General features: G+C 35.3%; 1 protein-coding gene across 1 annotated transcript in view; it reads left to right on the plus strand.

Moving 5' to 3' along the window:
• The first annotated feature begins 4,985 nt into the window (after positions 1 to 4,985).
• The window catches only part of LOC150097899 (uncharacterized), a 413,970-nt gene continuing 401,169 nt past the window's right edge, over positions 4,986 to 17,786 (plus strand). The window contains exon 1 of the mRNA XM_090406626.1: positions 4,986 to 5,039. The gene's annotated coding sequence lies outside the window, so the exon portion shown is untranslated. The remainder of the gene's footprint in view (positions 5,040 to 17,786) is intronic.

Below are 17,786 nucleotides of genomic sequence, written 5' to 3' on the forward strand. Positions count from 1 at the left end.
GTTAATGAAGAAAGTAAACTCTCCTTCTCAGTATATAGGAAGCCTACCAACACTGGAAGATTTCTAAATGCAACCTCACACCACCATCCTTCACAAAAAAATAAGCTTAATTAAAACTCTTCGAGACAGAGCATACAATATCTCCAGCACACAAGAAAGATGTAATGAGGAACTAAATCCTCATTACATCTTTCTTCCTCCAACAGAATGGATATGAAACAAAAACCACCAAGAGAATCCTTAAAATGCCTCCAGCTAACAACACAATAAAACAGGATTACAAAAACGCAATCTCGCTTCTTTATATCAAAAATATTACAGACAAGCTAGCCAAATTAATGAACAAACACAACATAAAAGTAGCCTTCCTTCCTATGGAGAAAATATCAAGATTCCTACATCCACCAAAACCACCTCATCATCCTCTTAAAAAACCAGGAGTCTACAAAATCCATTGCACTTGCGGGATTTGATACGTAGGACAGACAGGAAGACCTGGAGAAATACGCATGGCTGAACACCAAAAAGACGTACAATACAAAAGAGAACAAAAAACGGGTCTTGCTTTCCATACCACTTCCACTGGACACGATGTACTCTGGCAAAAAACGACGATGTCATACATAGAAAATTTAAAGAAGCTGCTAATATGCTAAAAAACCCAACCCAATGCGATAAAAATCAAGGTTTAATTCTCCATCAAGTGTGGTCAGCTCTAATAAAAAATCTACCTCAATCTGAGCTCGGACTGTATGAACGAGAACAAGCACACGTGACATCGTCCAGTATTGTTCAACGTCAATAACGTTATATATCTGCATTCTGTTATTTGAGTTTATGAATAGCCAGACGGTTATGATTTGTATTTATTAATTCTCTTGTTTAAACTTTAAGTTAGTTATACGTATTACCCCTGAAGATGTAAATCCTACGATTTACGAAACTTGTCGGGAACTATTATTTTAGTGTTTTATAGAACTGAATAATAATAAAAAAATGTGGTGTAATCACCGAAATATGTATTTTGAACGAATTAGCCACAGAAGTTTACGCCTGCAAATAGTTTGCTATGTTATATATACTTTTATTTTTCATACCGCAAACCGACCAGAAGAACACAAGCAGTTAAGATTTAATACACTGGCCTTGATAGTTGCTTCGGTCGTAAATTCCAAACGACCCAACATAATGTATGGATTTCTTCTTGATTCCCCCCCCCCCCACACACACACTCAAAAGCTTAAAATTGGCTGCAGAAACTTCTGAGTTACAGATGACATAGATCAGGTTCTCTTAATAAGAAATCAATATGCTGCCAATGTTAGAAAGATGACACCTTTTTGGAACGAAATCTGTTAATTTTATGACCAGTCTGAGTTTGTCTTTATCTCAAACTTCAGATATCCGCGTACCCATTCTTAAATTTTCATTATTACCAAGTACCCCCTAATTAATTTATTTAAAAAATTCATTAATTAATTAAAAATAAATTAATTTAAAATATTAATTAAAATTAAATATCTATTTTATTTGAATTTATATGTTCATGTAAACAAAAATATGATTATTTTAAAATTTTGGTTCTCTAGAGATGTTAGACGACACACTCTTATCAATTTCATTTGATCCAGATGCAATATCAACGTTTTATTGTAAAAAAAAACGTTGATATTGCATCTTCGTTTTCTTCCATACGTAAGAATTTGAAAGCTAAAAAAAAAAAAAAATACTGTATTTACTCGAATATAACTCTAACTTTTTTCCAAAAATGAAAGCTAAAAAATCGTGTTGCGAGATACGTGCGGAATTTTGGGAAACTAAAGTTTTCAGAAAAAAACTGAAAATGGTGCAACTTACCAAGAAGCTCCTACTCGCTATCACTACTTTTGGCATTGAGAACAGTTTCTTTGTGTGCATCGTCAAAGTCATCTTCCCAAATAGCGTCATCTTCTTTCCCATTATTTCAAGCAAAAATTACCAGTAATTTACAAGACTTGAGATACGTAGGGCAGCGAAGAACTGCATATGATTGGTGCGGTATTAACAAAAGATCGCACGAACCAAAGACAAATCAGCATTTCAACAGTTGAGTTGAAATGCTAATTCCCTTCAACCGAATTCCATAATATCTGAAACACATTCACTATATATTTCTTAGTTTTAACACGTTAACGATGGGGGTGGTGTCAAGCAAAACCCTATGTTCCACCGGCAACATATAGTTTTGCTTGGTCTATATAGCAGTTTCTGTTATAGGGGGGATGTGATTCATTAGTTAGTGCGTTTTATCCCGGTTGTCTCAAATTGCACTGTTTGTTGAAAAATATAATGACTCCTTTAATTATGCATAGCCGAAAATTGCCACATATCCCCTAATGACCTTTCGCGTACCCCCGGGGGTACGCGTACCACACTTTGAGAAACACCATCCTAGAGGAAATGATATATGGCGAAACAACTCAACCATCAAGATGTCCCCTAAACAGGACAAGACAAATTACGTTTTGAAATTTCTTTATTTTTTTTAAATGACCTGGTTTACACTGCCTTCAAGAAAATCACATTAAATGAATCGCCAGATTGTGTGCATATTCTTAATTTTTATAATGAATATATATATATATATATAAAGGTTTAATGACTATTACCGAGAGAAAAGATGACAAGATATATTTAACAAGATACTACTAGTTTACTAGTTTCGTTACATGAACATCCTCAGGTATCATAATCAAAGAAGTATAAAAAAAAAAAATAAAAAAAAATTTACAGAGACTCATACTTGCATTTTTTTCAAACAAACGAATACTACGCGCTGTCGCGAGTGCGCCAGTACTGAACAGAAGCAACGTGTGCGTCAGAGAGATTGTTTGCTTGTCATCTTTTCTCTCGGTAATAGTCATTAAATCTTTTTTTATAATATTCCAACCGAGTAAAAATGAATTTTGAATATATATATATATATATATATATATATATATATATATATATATATATATATAATATTATTAATTCTTAATTTTAGTAAATTTCCTTATCTGCAAGCTGCATTACACACAAACACACACACACACACAAAAAAAAACTGAATTTTTTCTCTCCAGGCGCTGCTTCATCCGAAAATGTTTAATTTATACACATCTCAGTTATGCTATTGAGTACTGTTCTCACATTTGGGAAGTGAGGCGCAAGACCTGTTTAAATCAAAACTTATTATGCTCTTAATGATCATCACTTTCTTCTGTAGATAAAATCTGACTATGAAATATGTGTATCATACAGGCTACAAGACGAGAAAAGGAAGGGAAATTTTTTTTTTAGAACAACTTTAAAAAATTGAGGAAATACTAATTCCGAATGGAAAATGACATATTTGAATATATTAGAATATCTCAGCGTTTAGGTTAAGTCTTTAATTTTGAACACAGAAAAAAGTGAACACAGTCGAAAACTATCCTAAAAACTTTTAATTGTTTTTGAAATATTAATTACTGTAATTGTTGACACGCAGCAATTTTATTATATATAAAATAAGAATAATGTTCCATTTTTTATTTTATAATAAGCAATACCAAAATTCACCTCATGTTATTAATAATAATACTTATTTCTGATATCATGTTAAATGGTAAGTTTGATTCTTATTAGTTTGTTCGCTTTGAATTGGTTTCCAGGAAGATCTTTCCTTTGTTTTTTCCTTCAGTGCTTTTGAAAGACTTGGGTTTTGAATTCTGTCTCTATGAGTGGAATGTTTATAAGAGTTATTGTCCTCTCCTGAAGAATCATTTTAATGACGACAAATGAGATGTTTTAATTGCATGTAAAAGTTTAACTCAGAAGTACGGCTTCAAGAAGTGTGAAATACTCCCCTCGTTTCAACATATAAAGGGAAAGATATGTAAAATTCATAGCACAGATGAGGTTGGACTTACGTTTTTTTTCAAATATGCAGGGTTTTATAATTAAATTCACAGTTTAAGAAGGGATCTTAATTGGCCACATAACTTCGATTCAGTTGCATATTTCGAATATTTGAATTATAATTAAGAATTAGTTTTAGACAAACAGCAAAGACGGGTCAAAATACCTGATAGATTTGCTAAAAGTCGCTTTAAGAAATGATGAATTAAGTTATTCGGAAATATTAGATCAGTTATTTTTGATTTTTTAACTTCATATGCAAATTCGATGCCTAGTCGGGCAATATGTAAGACAATCTTCTCTAGAGAAGAACTCAAAAAAAAAAAATAATAATAATAATCATGCCTTACACCGTCGGGCCAAAAAAAAAAAAAAACATTCAGAATGCTCAATTCCATAAAAAGATCTTTTTTTTTTTATTCCGTCAGCCTATAAAATGCAAAACTTTGGACAATGTACCGACCTTTAAGACGGAAACTTATCAGTACCATATAGTTATCAATCGGACACATACATACACAAAACAGGGAAAAAAAAAAAACTCCTCTACCCAAGGACTTTTTTGCTTGCGACAGTGGGACAGTTGTTTGTCTTACGTGGACTCTGTCCTATATCAAACTGTATGGGCGTGGACAACATCACGTGGCCGAATGCCATGAGGCCGTGGGGGCTGTGTAGTGGCTGTTGTGCTGAAAAACTACTTTTGCTCTCAAGCAATTATCTAGCCCAGTTCTTGGTGACGGAGCCTCACTGCAGTCGACGCTTGAGTTACCCAGGCACCCTACACACACACACATATACACACACACCTGTGGCCACAGTGAAACGGCAACCATGCGGCGGTGTGCGGGCTGCTCTTGACGCAGACCACGTGCGGGAGAGACGCTGATGGCCCCATACATATGAACTGCTTTAATTACCGGTTGCTATCGTAGTGGATTGTGAGTTGTTTCTAAGACCGCTAGGATCTTTATAAAGTGTGGAAATTTAACAGTTGACTAAGTAGTGGTGATGTGTGCGAGTTAACATAATACGATATTTGTGCTAATTTCTCTCTCCTACGAATAGCTGATATTCCGAACAGTAAAGCGGCAAAACATTTAAAGGAGTTGCCACAGGTAAGTCTTGTTATTATTATTCTTTTTTTACTTAAATCATCTAATAGGATATTACATACAAATTATTATTGGTAGTTAACTCCGCTATATTTGTGCGTATTTATAATTATTGTTAAGGAGAAAGCAACGCCACTCATCGGAGGATAATTGTAAACAGCAACTTTAAATTTATGCAACAAGTAGCAGACGAAATTAACACAGTGAAGTATCGAAAACATGTCGACAGCTATTTCTAGCTTACTATTTCATTTTGAAAACAAATTCTGGGGAATGCTAATATCAACTAGCCTAGCCGATAGGTAAAATACTATCATCATTTACTTATTAAACTTATTTTAAATATTACGCTTAATTTTACTGAGATAATAGTTTAAAAAGGTTTTATATTCAAATTTCAAGCTGTGATTTTCACATTTCCGATTTTAATACTAAAACTTAAACATTTTTTAAATGTATATATTTACTGAATTAGCTATTAATTAATTAGTTATTCTATAATAGAATCTGGATAACGATATATATTAAATTGGCGCTGTGATTAGTCTGTCCGCTGGAAAACGGCATTCTAATGTGTCAGTTTGGCATTTTAAAAGCCTCAGCGGGATCGTTTCATAAAAGTTGAAGTAAAATTTGTATACCCAGTGGATCTGAATTGGGAATTAGTATTCAGCAAGTAATTTTATGAAAGAAATGGGTGCAGCTTCTTGTAAATTGAAGGTTGTATTTCATTGGCACCATAAGCTCTATATATATATATATATATATATATATATATATATATATATATATATATATATATATATATGTATATATATATATATATGTATATATATATATCGATTTAAGCCTTGCTGCAGTGTGTCAAACTCTGCTGATGAAAATCGGCATAATTATGAGTTTTTTTTTTTTTAAACATGAAATTGATATTTTAAAATTGTTTTGAACTTGAATATATTCTTGTTCTATTTAGTCTTATTATTGATTTTGAGAGAGGGAGACACTTTCCAACTCGATGCAAGTTGGTATTTATAATGCCTGGTAGCGGCGCAAACGTTTTTCCTGTTGTTGAGGTACCGTATAACATCCACCCTCGCAGTTCCCGCCACATTCCCTAACAGGACAGTCTGGCGGGAACTGCACCGTCTGGATCACAAGTAGCGATTATTCCGTGTCTTACTGCCAACGACCGGAACTACCTTATAACTGTTCTCCGGCTAATGATGGGTTGGTTTTTCATGACGTTATAGAAGACCTGGTTGCATTAATTGATGACGTGCCATAAAGCGTGCAGTTTCCATACTATGTAACAGCTGTTGTTATGTATGGCAGGTGTCCATCAGAGGTCGCTGTAACCCAGAAAGAGCACTTAAAGCTTTATTGTTAGATGTCTTTGTAATAAGTCTAAAAAGGAGATCATGTCTCCTATTCGGTTGCAGCCCAGTATTAGTGTCTGAACTATCGGGTATGGTGGAAGAACTTTTAGTAGAATAGATTATGAAAACTTGGATTTAAGCTTCATATCAGTTAAATCATTGATTTATAACCTGTGGATTGTGCTGACTTTGCTGTCGGATACCCTTCTTGAAGTTCAATTACCAAATGAATGATTTTTAAGCCAGTAGATAACATTACATTAAATTTTGTGTAAGCAGCATGCTCGGAAGTCCTGTATATGCCAATGAGTACACTGTTAAAAATGTTAAGTTTCTGTGCTTTTATAGAACTGGATCTGCAGCCTTTTAATAAGGTATTTATATTGTGTGTTATTTCTATAAATCCGTGGAAATTAATAGCCTGTCACCAACAACCGGTCGTTTTACTTGTGCCCAGATTGCCTTTTTTTTCTGGTTTTTGCGATATATACTAGATTCTCAACACTCACATCCCACTAAACCACCTGATATTTCAGTATGGAGACAATGATGTTACCACCAGCTCTTTTGCCGTCAACCAAGAACTTGTCTGTATCATTAACTTCTCTGAACCCTCCCCTAGTTGGCAGAGAATGATTGATAACTGGGGAAATTGCGAAGTCACAGTTGAAACAAGAAGACTTAAAACATGGCGAAGAACATTAATAGTTATGTAGATGATTTAACCTTCTTACTTTACCGATTTAATTTAGCCTACAATTAGCACGTCAAGAGAAAGAAAGAAGCTTGTGTTAGAGAAAGGAAATAAGTTGTTCGCTGCAGTAATTATTCAGGCTCTCAACAAGGAAGTAGGGATTTGCCGGTGCTCAGGTGTCTTCCTCTCTTTATATGTTTGCACGTGCCTTGTATATATGCTAGATTAAGGTGCTGCAGGTGAGCCCGGTTATTCACAAAAAAAAGTGCTGATCACACTTATGATGATAATATGGAAGTGCTAATTACAAGCAGTATCCTTTGCTCTGTCTTCTCCGATCCATATAACGAATAATTAGGATTCATTCATATAGTTAAAGAACTAATAGGAAGTAAGGTTGTTGAAGGCTTGCTACTGATTTTACTTAACTTTAAGCCATATTTCTTAGTGGTATTTTGCAGACACCGAGTAAATTCTCCACCAGCCAAGTCTATCGTTTATGTGCGACCTATGAAAGGTTGTAAAAAATGTATTAGGTAGCGAAAGTATTATATAATCCGGGGCCCTGCTCTAGAGACCAAAACATGGAATCCCTTTCGAGCCATTTCAGACCTCTAGTAAGCAGAATGTTGCATCAAGCAATGGCATTCAGAATCATTCATGCCAGCAATGAGATTCGAACCCACAAGTTCTTGGTCGTAGAACGGCGAGCTGAAAGTGATTACGGAATCCTCTCGTTTTTGAAGTTAACTTAAAATGCTAGTTTTTTGAAACTTGAATATGACAGCAATATCACTGGTCCCAGTCATAATAATGGCGTTTATTATGTATGTACAAATTAAAGAGAAGGGCATTACTCTTTTAGTAAGTCTTAAGAAAATCTGCCAGACACTTCTTTTATACGTGTACTGAGTCGTCGCTTAGATTGATGGTTGTCTTCCCCCCATATCCCCATTGCATCGAAGTATTTATTCTAGATGCATGTGCGTGCTATTTTTTGTGGTATGTATCACTGAATCTATTTCATTGAAAATCGTGGGGTCATTTGGAGAACTCACACGACCTTTTCAGTCATCGTGAGTTAATCAGGTCACACATTTCCCAGTTGATATCGACGGCATTGATTGATCATCGCTTAATTTCCCCGCATCTTGAAAGCGAGCTTACAAGAGCGCTATGACAAATAGAAAATTTGTCTTTAAATGAACCGAACACTTATTTGTATTCTCCTGATGATCTCGCTTGTTATCAGGATTAGCCAATCCACATGGACGGTCGTGCTAACTCTCGTCTGCCGTCGCATGTGTTCGCGGACTGGTTTGTCTGCTTTTACAGAAGGGGGGAAACCCAAGGAAAATTCCTACCGCAACGCAGGGGATTTGAACCTCCTTCCTGAGTGGCGCGTGACGAACCCGACCACCGAGTCAGCGCCTGCACATGTACGTATGGTCTTGTAGTTCGTGGAGTTCTATGACATCGTTTCCGCCTTCCCCTTTCCGACTAAAGGTGAGTTAGCCGGTCACGTACCGAGCGCTTCCCTTCCAGAATCGCGGGTTTTTCATCCTATAAAAACAGGCATCTGCCCGGAGAACACGTTGACATAGAAGTTCATAAATTCAAACTCGTTTCGCTTTCCGTCAAATATATAACACCGCGCCGTGTTTTCTTGGCCAATTTCGCCGCAGTATTTCATTACTTCTTTTTTCTTCAGTTTTTCCCATCGATATGTTTTCTTTGTACAGAATGCTTAATTGCAAGTGATGATTTTTTAAACTAATTATTTCATTTTTTACCTCGTTTGCCGTAGTATAGATAGCTGTTAGCAAATAGACGGAAATCTGAATTCTCATTTTTCTGGCACTGGTATCTGTAGGGCATTTCCCATCTGCGGATAAGGGTATCCATTCTCTTTTTTCTCACACTTTGTTTCTTCAGCTCACATCTGCTTTCCCCCATCACGAAGTGTATTCTAAGACCGAGTTTCCTCAGGGGGTTTCGTTACTGTGTACGAGCGTGAAACACAACAATCGAGGTATAAAGCCTCTCTCTCTCTCTCTCTCTCTCTCTCTCTCTCTCTCTGCAAGCCGGCAGTCAGAAATCGCACGAACTGTAAAATAAATTCATTAAGAACAATGAGAAACTGTTGTGTATCAACAGCGTGACGACAGGGCTGCCATTTCCGGTCACACACCATCATCACTACCACGTACGTTTCGCCAAGTGCCGTAAGTCATTTGTCACGTTCACCACACACATACATACACACGTACACCCAGTCGTAACCAAGTAACTCTGAGCAGTAATTACACGGCCTGTTCTGTGTGTGCAAGTGTTGCATAGCAGGTTCCACCATTGTCGTTGTGTGTGCATAGAAATCACAACAGAATGAGGACCACGTGTTTGCTTTGACCCCGTAACTTAACGAAGCCTATGTAACAAGGATAAAACGTATTAATAAGTATCTGTTTAATAGATCGCATCCGTAATGTGTGTGAGAGACAGGACTGTCTTAGACTTCCGAAACCCAGAAAGGATAAATAGAAGTACTGTTGAGGTTTGAAAGCGATTATAACCACTTGAAACAGCACTATTAGCGCAATTAGTTATTCTGATTTCTGGAAATCGCATCCATTAATAACTTTCGTCCTACTGGCTAAGTAGCACTTGACGTTGTGAGGGGGAAGGAAGCTATTACTTTATAAAAAAATCAAGATTGAGATGTTATCTTTGCAGTAATGATTTGAAACGTCTACTCTAATGCCAGGTGTCACTGAAAACCGATGATAGAGAACATCGGGAAAGATAACCCTATTTTAACGCTCCAACCGTAAGAAGAAATGCAGACGAAGAAGATTTAAATAGGACTGCATTGCTCTGTGGCACTTCCAGAGTGGGTCGAGACGATCTTATGAAATGGGAAGGCAGAAAATACATCGATTTGTTTGTGTTGTTGACTAAATATTTATATTTTTTAAATTATAATGCAAACTTGTCAGTGAAAAACTGGAGTTTATTATATTAATAAAACAGTCAAACCTCGTAAGTAGTTACTGCTTCCTTACTAATATTTGGATCGTCTCCCTCCAAAATAATTTTGGAGGGAGACGATCCAAAATTATTTGTACTCTAAATATATATGGAATGCAACTGCGAGGCCAGACTACAAATAATTTTTGGAAAATGCAGTGTTCTAGTGGGAATTGTCTCGACCCCATCTGATATTTGAATTACATGCTTGGTCTTCTGCGAAAGCAAAACAAATGCCCAGTATCGTAAATATTTCGAGAAAGATACCATGATGATCTGGTCTCTAGCGAGGTATATGATGTATACATAAGCAAACTATATTTACAGAGTTACTGGTTTCGCCGACACATACTCCGAAGGAAGTTTGACAAAGTGGCTTGAATAACAATAAAATGTTACTGACCTGCCATTTGATTGCAACACTCATTACAGGAAGCTCAAATCGGTCGTGTGACCCATTACCGTCCTTGAATACCTTCCGGACTATTATGGAATACAACGGAAGCATTCAGGTGTCAATTATGCGTTGTTTTTGTATACAAGTCTGTTTTCATTTCTTTTTTGTTATGCTTTTTTATTTTTTTAAAGTTAAACCAAGAAATCCTCCACGCGCTCCTTAACCATTAAACATAATGAGATCATCAGAACAATTACGGCCGCTGTTCAACATATAAAGAGTTGGTTTTTTTTTCCGCTCAAATTAAACTCCTACTATCCGCCCACTCGCGACATTTGACACAATTTCAGCGAACTACGTTCATTAGTAAAACATTTAGAGCAAATATTCAATACTTCACCACCTTACCCTTCCCAGAAAAAAAAAAAAAAAAGTAGAGCGCACTACTATATTAGGCTGCCAATTAAAGAAAATGATAGTATGTTATCATGCAAAATTAGGAGCTTTAATAACAATGGTAAGTAAATATAACTTCCTTTCTCTTAAGTAAATACCTGGTAGAACATAGCTTATTTAAATGGCTGATACACACAGTATCTTTGCATTAAATACAGATACATGGTATCACTTTGTATCGCATCTAAATCTGCTCCTGGCACTCTAACAGAGAAGAACGAATAGTGCTAAAGTGCCGTAGATAAGGAAATTGTTTACACACTCGTCTAAAATCCGAAACAAAACCAATGATTGATTATGTGTTACTGTTTGCATTTTTTATATGAACTTCTACGAATTAGATCTTCACAAAAAGATTGCCTCTGCCTCACACGAGTTTGTCTTCGATGGAAGCAAACCTGCATAACCAGCCCTCTTTTATTATCTTTGAACAGATGCCTTATCTACTTGGGCAGTCAAGTTATGCGATTGATTTGTATATGCAGGAAAATGAAGGAAATAACAATCAGATTATTACATAGAAAAACCACTATTTTGTGTTATAATCTGTTTCCCCCGAGGCTTGTTTTATCGCTGCTGTACTTTGTATCTGTGTCTACAAAGCATGACCATTGTCAATACCATGATTTGACGTACGTAATAAGGAAGTGTTTTAGACACCGCGCAGCGATTCATGTGTATTACTTTGTTATGATGGAAGAAGAAATGGAATGGCGGTACGCCAGACCGGCTTTAAAATGCCACAGCTCATCTCCGAATCCATATCGGAGACAGACTTTCTTTCTATCAAAAAGGGTGGGATTGCCTCAATCTTCTGCCGTTTCACCATTAGCCTGCTGACAAATAGTCAAATAAAGACGTGAATAATTAAGCATCATCTGCAAATTGTTTGACTAATCGTATTTAATTCTTGATTTATCGCTAACCGAATAAAATAATATATAATTTATATATTAGATTATATATTGTATAATATATAAGCTAAAATAATTTTTGAAAGTTTTCATTCGAAGTTCCATCATTAGGACTAGTCCATAAGGTGTTTTTATTTTTTAATATGAATCCTATCCATGAAAGGTATAAACTCATCCTGATTAGGCTAAAGATTACGTAATTGAGAAACTCTTTTGCAGAGATCAAACAATTTTTTTTTTTTTTTTTTCCCAAGCCACTTTGGAGCTCTAATAAGTAAGAGGGTTGATAGTCTTATGCCGGGTGTTCAGTCCACCTAAAGACGTTATATTTTCATGATTTATAATATATAAAACGAATGAAATTATTCATAATTTCATTCGTTTTCCTTGATTAGTGTGCGTAATGCGTTCTTTAAAACAGGCGCATTAATCGAAAACGCACTAATCGAATATAATAACCTATGGGAAAAAAGTATAATTCGTTCCTCAAATTTCATTTTTGACCCTTAATTGTTTGATTAAAGAATTAAGGTATGTCTCAGGGTCTAGTTAAAGGAAAACCATGAAGCTGAAAGACAATAAAACATATTCAGAATATAAATTTATTATTCTACTTTTTAACAAAGAATTGAGTTAACGTAGTTTGGCGGGCATTTTGTTTCTTTTTTTCATACAACCGACGATATGGGTCAATTGCCTCTTCTGCAAATTTTACTGCTTCTCTCTCTTCATCAGGGTCAGCCTCTAAGCATTGCTGCTTAAAAACTTCGATCGTATGAAAAATATTTTCAAATTGTTTCTGTGAAATCTCTTTTGGCTGACTATCAGTGGTTAAATTTTCTTCATATTCTTCGGGATCTTCCCGCTGTGCATCTAAATTTAGCAGGTCGGAATCACTCAATTCTTCAGAATGAGATTTAATTAACTCTTGGACGTTATCATTGAATGGGAGAAAGAAATGAAGGAACGTACGAATTGGTCGCCAACACGTGAAATCACGTGCTTTATAGATAACATTTCCCAACTGTTATACAAGCAAAATAGTTACCACTTTTAAAACTACAATGATCATAAAAGAGAAGTTAATTTTCCCACGTGTAATAAATAAACAACTCATCCCAGAAGACGGATTGATTACTCATTATCGGAATGGATTCTTCTTTTTGTCACATGCGCAGAAGTGTCGAAGGGTCTCGAATCTGTGGGCGTACTATAGCAGACGACATAAATTTTGGTGGTAAAAATTTGGAACATGGCATACATGGAAGTAGTGTAGTATGCCATTAAAAGTAACTTTATAAAATGTTTTAAATCGGTAACTAAAAAATGTATTGATAGAAAATTTTTAAAATCTGTAACATTTATTTTTAAGATGTATATAGGCGCACTAATCGAATTTGGGTATCGAAAAAAATGACACTAATCGGGGGATTGCTGTAATATATTAAGCTTCGTAATACCATATTTTCATATCTTCAATTTACTCCTAACAGAGATACTTATCGACTTTATTTTGGGAAGAAAAATGTTCGTCATTTTATTTATTTTGATAAATACATACGACACACGAATGGTTGCAAAACCTGTAGCACATTCCCATTGGTGGAGGTTGGTAACAAAACATGCATAATTCTCTTTACTGAATCTTTTAATTCCGTTTTTATTTAGTATCAGAGTACGTTCTTTTCATTAAGTATTTTCATTTTTAATCGGATAAGGATCTGAAAGTCTAGTCTTCCAAATGTTTATGTTTAACAACCCTATTCAAACATCAAAGAAACTGTGATCAATGTTCATCTCATATATATTTTATTTAAAAATGCGACAGAATATACATTCGTAGCTTAATAATATAGATTTCCTTTATTCGCATTCAAAACTTAAATCTCGCATTTGTTGTTTTTGATTTTTACAAAACGAGTATTTTTTTTTATTTACTTAATATATTTCTCGTTCTTCATTGTAGCATATTGTTACAAAACTACAACCCCCCCTCCATCCCCAATAGTATTATGTAACTTATTAACAAGTCCTTATATGTCTAAGATAATAATTCATAATTAATTCTAATTACTTCCAGGTGAATAATGAGAGAGAGAAAGGTTTCAACATCGATGCAAAATTGTTGGGTCATCCTTCGACTATGGGAAATTGAGAAAGATAATGAACACCCTTTTAAAAGTGGAAAAAAAGTTTTTGTGAATTTTTTAAATAAATACTTTAACACGACGTACTTTTCTGACTGCAACGTTCTTCATTTGAATAAAAATTACCGAAGAATAATACTAAATGACAATGACTAAATTTTGCATTAATTTAGAATGATGTTTGCAATTTTTTGATCGCTTTTACCGTCAGCGCTGATGCAAAAGTCTCTCCATCCACTCAGGGAGAGCAAGAACCATTCGCTTGTTATCCCCGTGCATCAGTACATTCTTGCGAGTTTCATTTAAGCTGTAAAACGGTTTTATGTTTAACCGTTAATTTAGGATTTTGGGAAGATATTTTTAATTGGTGGAAAAAAAAGTTAATATTCAGCCATGAAATAGGACGACCATTTGCCTTAAATTTTGAAATAGAGTTCAATTTTATTAGCTAGTGGAATATGGAGTATCATATCGTGAAAGACTACTTACGGTGTCATGGAAAATGTCTTATAATTAACTCGTTTTGGGAAAAAATGCTAATATAGCTAAGAATGAAATAACAAAAATTCAAGCCTGGAAAATGTTGAGTGAAAAGCTAGCTGATAAAAGAAGGAGGAGATTTATAATAGAGCGAATGATGATTTTCTGAAATGTATTTTGGAGTAACGAGTAGCTAAGAATTGCGAGATCGAATTGCAGAGAAAAAAAAACTTACCACCCAGCATAATTTTGAAGTCCTTAAAAGATAATCTTAGAATAATAATACTATACTAAGTGTTCCGATCTCAAATCGTCATATGTAAATAATTATGCACCACAGCAATGCATTTGCCATAATAACAAAGTCCCTTGATGGAAACAGTTACCTTTACTCGATGATCCTAATAATAAACTGGACAATCGATTAAGGGTGTAATAAGTAATAACTTGCGTTCCTCGTACTTCACCTTACCTGGGGTTCCCATGCTAATATAGTATGTTGCTCAGTATCTGACTCTGATAATCGCCAGTTACTGTATTCATATGGCTAATGAACTTTCAAAAACATTTGATACATGCTGGGGATTAGTTAACTATCCAAAGTACGATGTTTTTTCTATTAACTACTGTAAATGGCTCTGAAAAATTATTTAATTCTTCGATTCCCAGTAACTAATACCGTTAAAAGGCATCATAGAATTGGATTGGAATTGACTTTGCCGTTTCATAACTAACGAATGTTGGGTCAACTTCTGAACCTCGCAACACGTCTGAACCCCAAAAGCTTTCTAGTATGGGAAAGGTGTTTCACGAAAGCTTTTAGGAACATTATTTGCGAGGCCACCGTATAAATGACCTATTTAATTATCAGAGGTTTCAGTTTTCGTAATACATATTTAAATCATCGTTAAACAAATATATTCACTTTAATTAAATGTTTGGCATTTATTTCTACATCGGGGTTCTCTTATTTTATATAACTCTCGCCGCTGACATCTCACATCTCTTAATGAAGAAACACTAACTGTTCATACCAGAAACCTTGAACCTTGAGTTTTTCCATCGGGCAAACCGGCCAGAAGAATTGACAGACAATGCACTAGTCTCCTAACCTTAGCCACTTGGACTGTAATGCACATACTTTATTAATGACTTATCTATTCAAGGTTTTTTTAAGAAATTGAAACACAGTGGCTATTACTAGGATATCGTTAAGAGAATTTTTAAAGAATATTTTTTTCAATATCATGTTTTCATTTTTTAAATTTTAATTTCATAATTTCCCATTTCTTCCCGTTGTTCAGTATTGTATTATTGAAAAACTGGAATATTGTATTATTTTATTATTATTATACGGGCACTTTCATGGAGTCCGAAGACTCATCGCTGCAGACCCAATCTATCATACCTCTCCTTGAACCCATTAACAGAAAAAGGAACTCATAGCCGATTCAGGCGACCCATTCCACTTATTCACCACTCTCCAATCAAGGAATCTAGTCCTCACACCCCTACTGACCATACTTTTATTCAACTTCCAGGGATGACCCCTGGAAATTGAATAAAATTCAACGAAAATGAAAAAGTTTCAGCCAAATGCTGAAACATTTCCCCTGCATCAATCCTATAAAATCCTTTAAGCAACTTAAATGTTTGTCATATCCCCTCTTTTTCTCCTATCAACCAACTTCTGCAATCCACACACCTTCAATCTATCCTCATAAGTCACATGCCACTCATCATCTTGGTCACTCGCCTCTGAATCCTCTCCACCGCTTCCACATCCCCAAGAAACCCAGAGGACCAGACTTGAGCACACTAATCCAGATGTCGGTGTGTCAAGGCTTTATAAACAGGAATTACAACTTCCTTATCTCTACTAGTTAATGTGTTCTTCACTAGCCACCTTAGTAACCTTAGCAATATGTCCTCTAAACTTTTACTCTTTATCTACAACCACTCCTAAATCTCTAGCTTCATATAATTCCTGGAGTAACAGTGCCATAAATGTGATAAACGGCTTGTAATCTATTTATCCCAAAGTGCATAATTTTACATTTCTCAACATTAAACTGATGCAAGCTCTCCACATCGCCTTCATTATAGTCCGACCACAGAAGCGAGAGCCCTCGTTGGCAGGCTGCTGCCAAGAAGAGTCAATCCATGTTGAAAGGGAGAAAGAAATAAGGCGATGTACGAATTGGTCACCAACACGTGAAATCGCTTGCTTTATACGTAAAATTTTCCAACTGTTATACAAGCAAAATAGTTAGCACTTTAAAAATATATTGATCATAAAATTACAATGATCATAAAAGAGAAGTTAATTTTCCGACGTGTAATAATAAACAACTCATCCCACAATTCGGACTGATTACCCTATAATCGGAATGAATTCTCCTTCTTTTGACATGCGCAGAAGTGTCGAAGGGTCTCGCATCTGTGGACATACTAATAACTATTACTCTACCTAATTTTGCATCATCATCAAATAACTGAATATTTCCTTTCAGGTTACTTCCTATATCATTTATGTACAAATTAGCAATGGTCCCAGCACTGAACCCTGTGGTACACACTTTCGCCTCGATTTTTCCCCTTCATATACCACTTTTGATATCTGTCCAGCAGCCACCCTCTTATCCACTTAACCAGTGTCAAGTCCATTCCCATTTGTTCTAATTTGCATAACAGTGTTCCATGCGGTATTCTCTCAAATACCTTTGCAAAATCATCGTGTAGCTATTTCCTTTATCCAATTCAGTTATTACTCTATTATTAAAAATTAGTAAATTACTAATGTATGACCGACCCTTCATAAAGCCATGTTGACCCTCATGCAGTATCATATTTTTATTTACACATTCTTGAATTATCTTTTTTTTACCAATTTTTCTAATACTTTTACTACCATGCGTGAGATACTAATTGGTCTATAATTTGCTACTGAAGTCTTAGAACCTCCCTTATGCAAGGGAATAATTTTGCCTATAAAACCTCTTTCCACTCCCTTCGAACTCTGCCAGAGCTGAGACTTAAATTAAACATCATAGTCAAATGCATTGCCAATTCCTTTTCACATTCTCGCAAAACTCTAGCTGATACCCCATCTAATCCCATAGCTGTATTTACATTGAGATTCTGCAGTATCGTAAGAATCTCCAGTTCATCCATCTCTGTTTCCACATTAGTGTCTTCACATAGGTTAAAGTAGTAACCTCACTATCATGATATACCCATGCAAAGTGGTCACTCAGTA

The sequence above is a fragment of the Typopeltis vanoorti genome, chromosome 16 (genome assembly GCF_054136105.1).
Source record: "Typopeltis vanoorti isolate ZY-2024b chromosome 16, IOZ_Tvanoo_1.0, whole genome shotgun sequence".
NCBI classification, from domain to species: domain Eukaryota; kingdom Metazoa; phylum Arthropoda; class Arachnida; order Uropygi; family Thelyphonidae; genus Typopeltis; species Typopeltis vanoorti.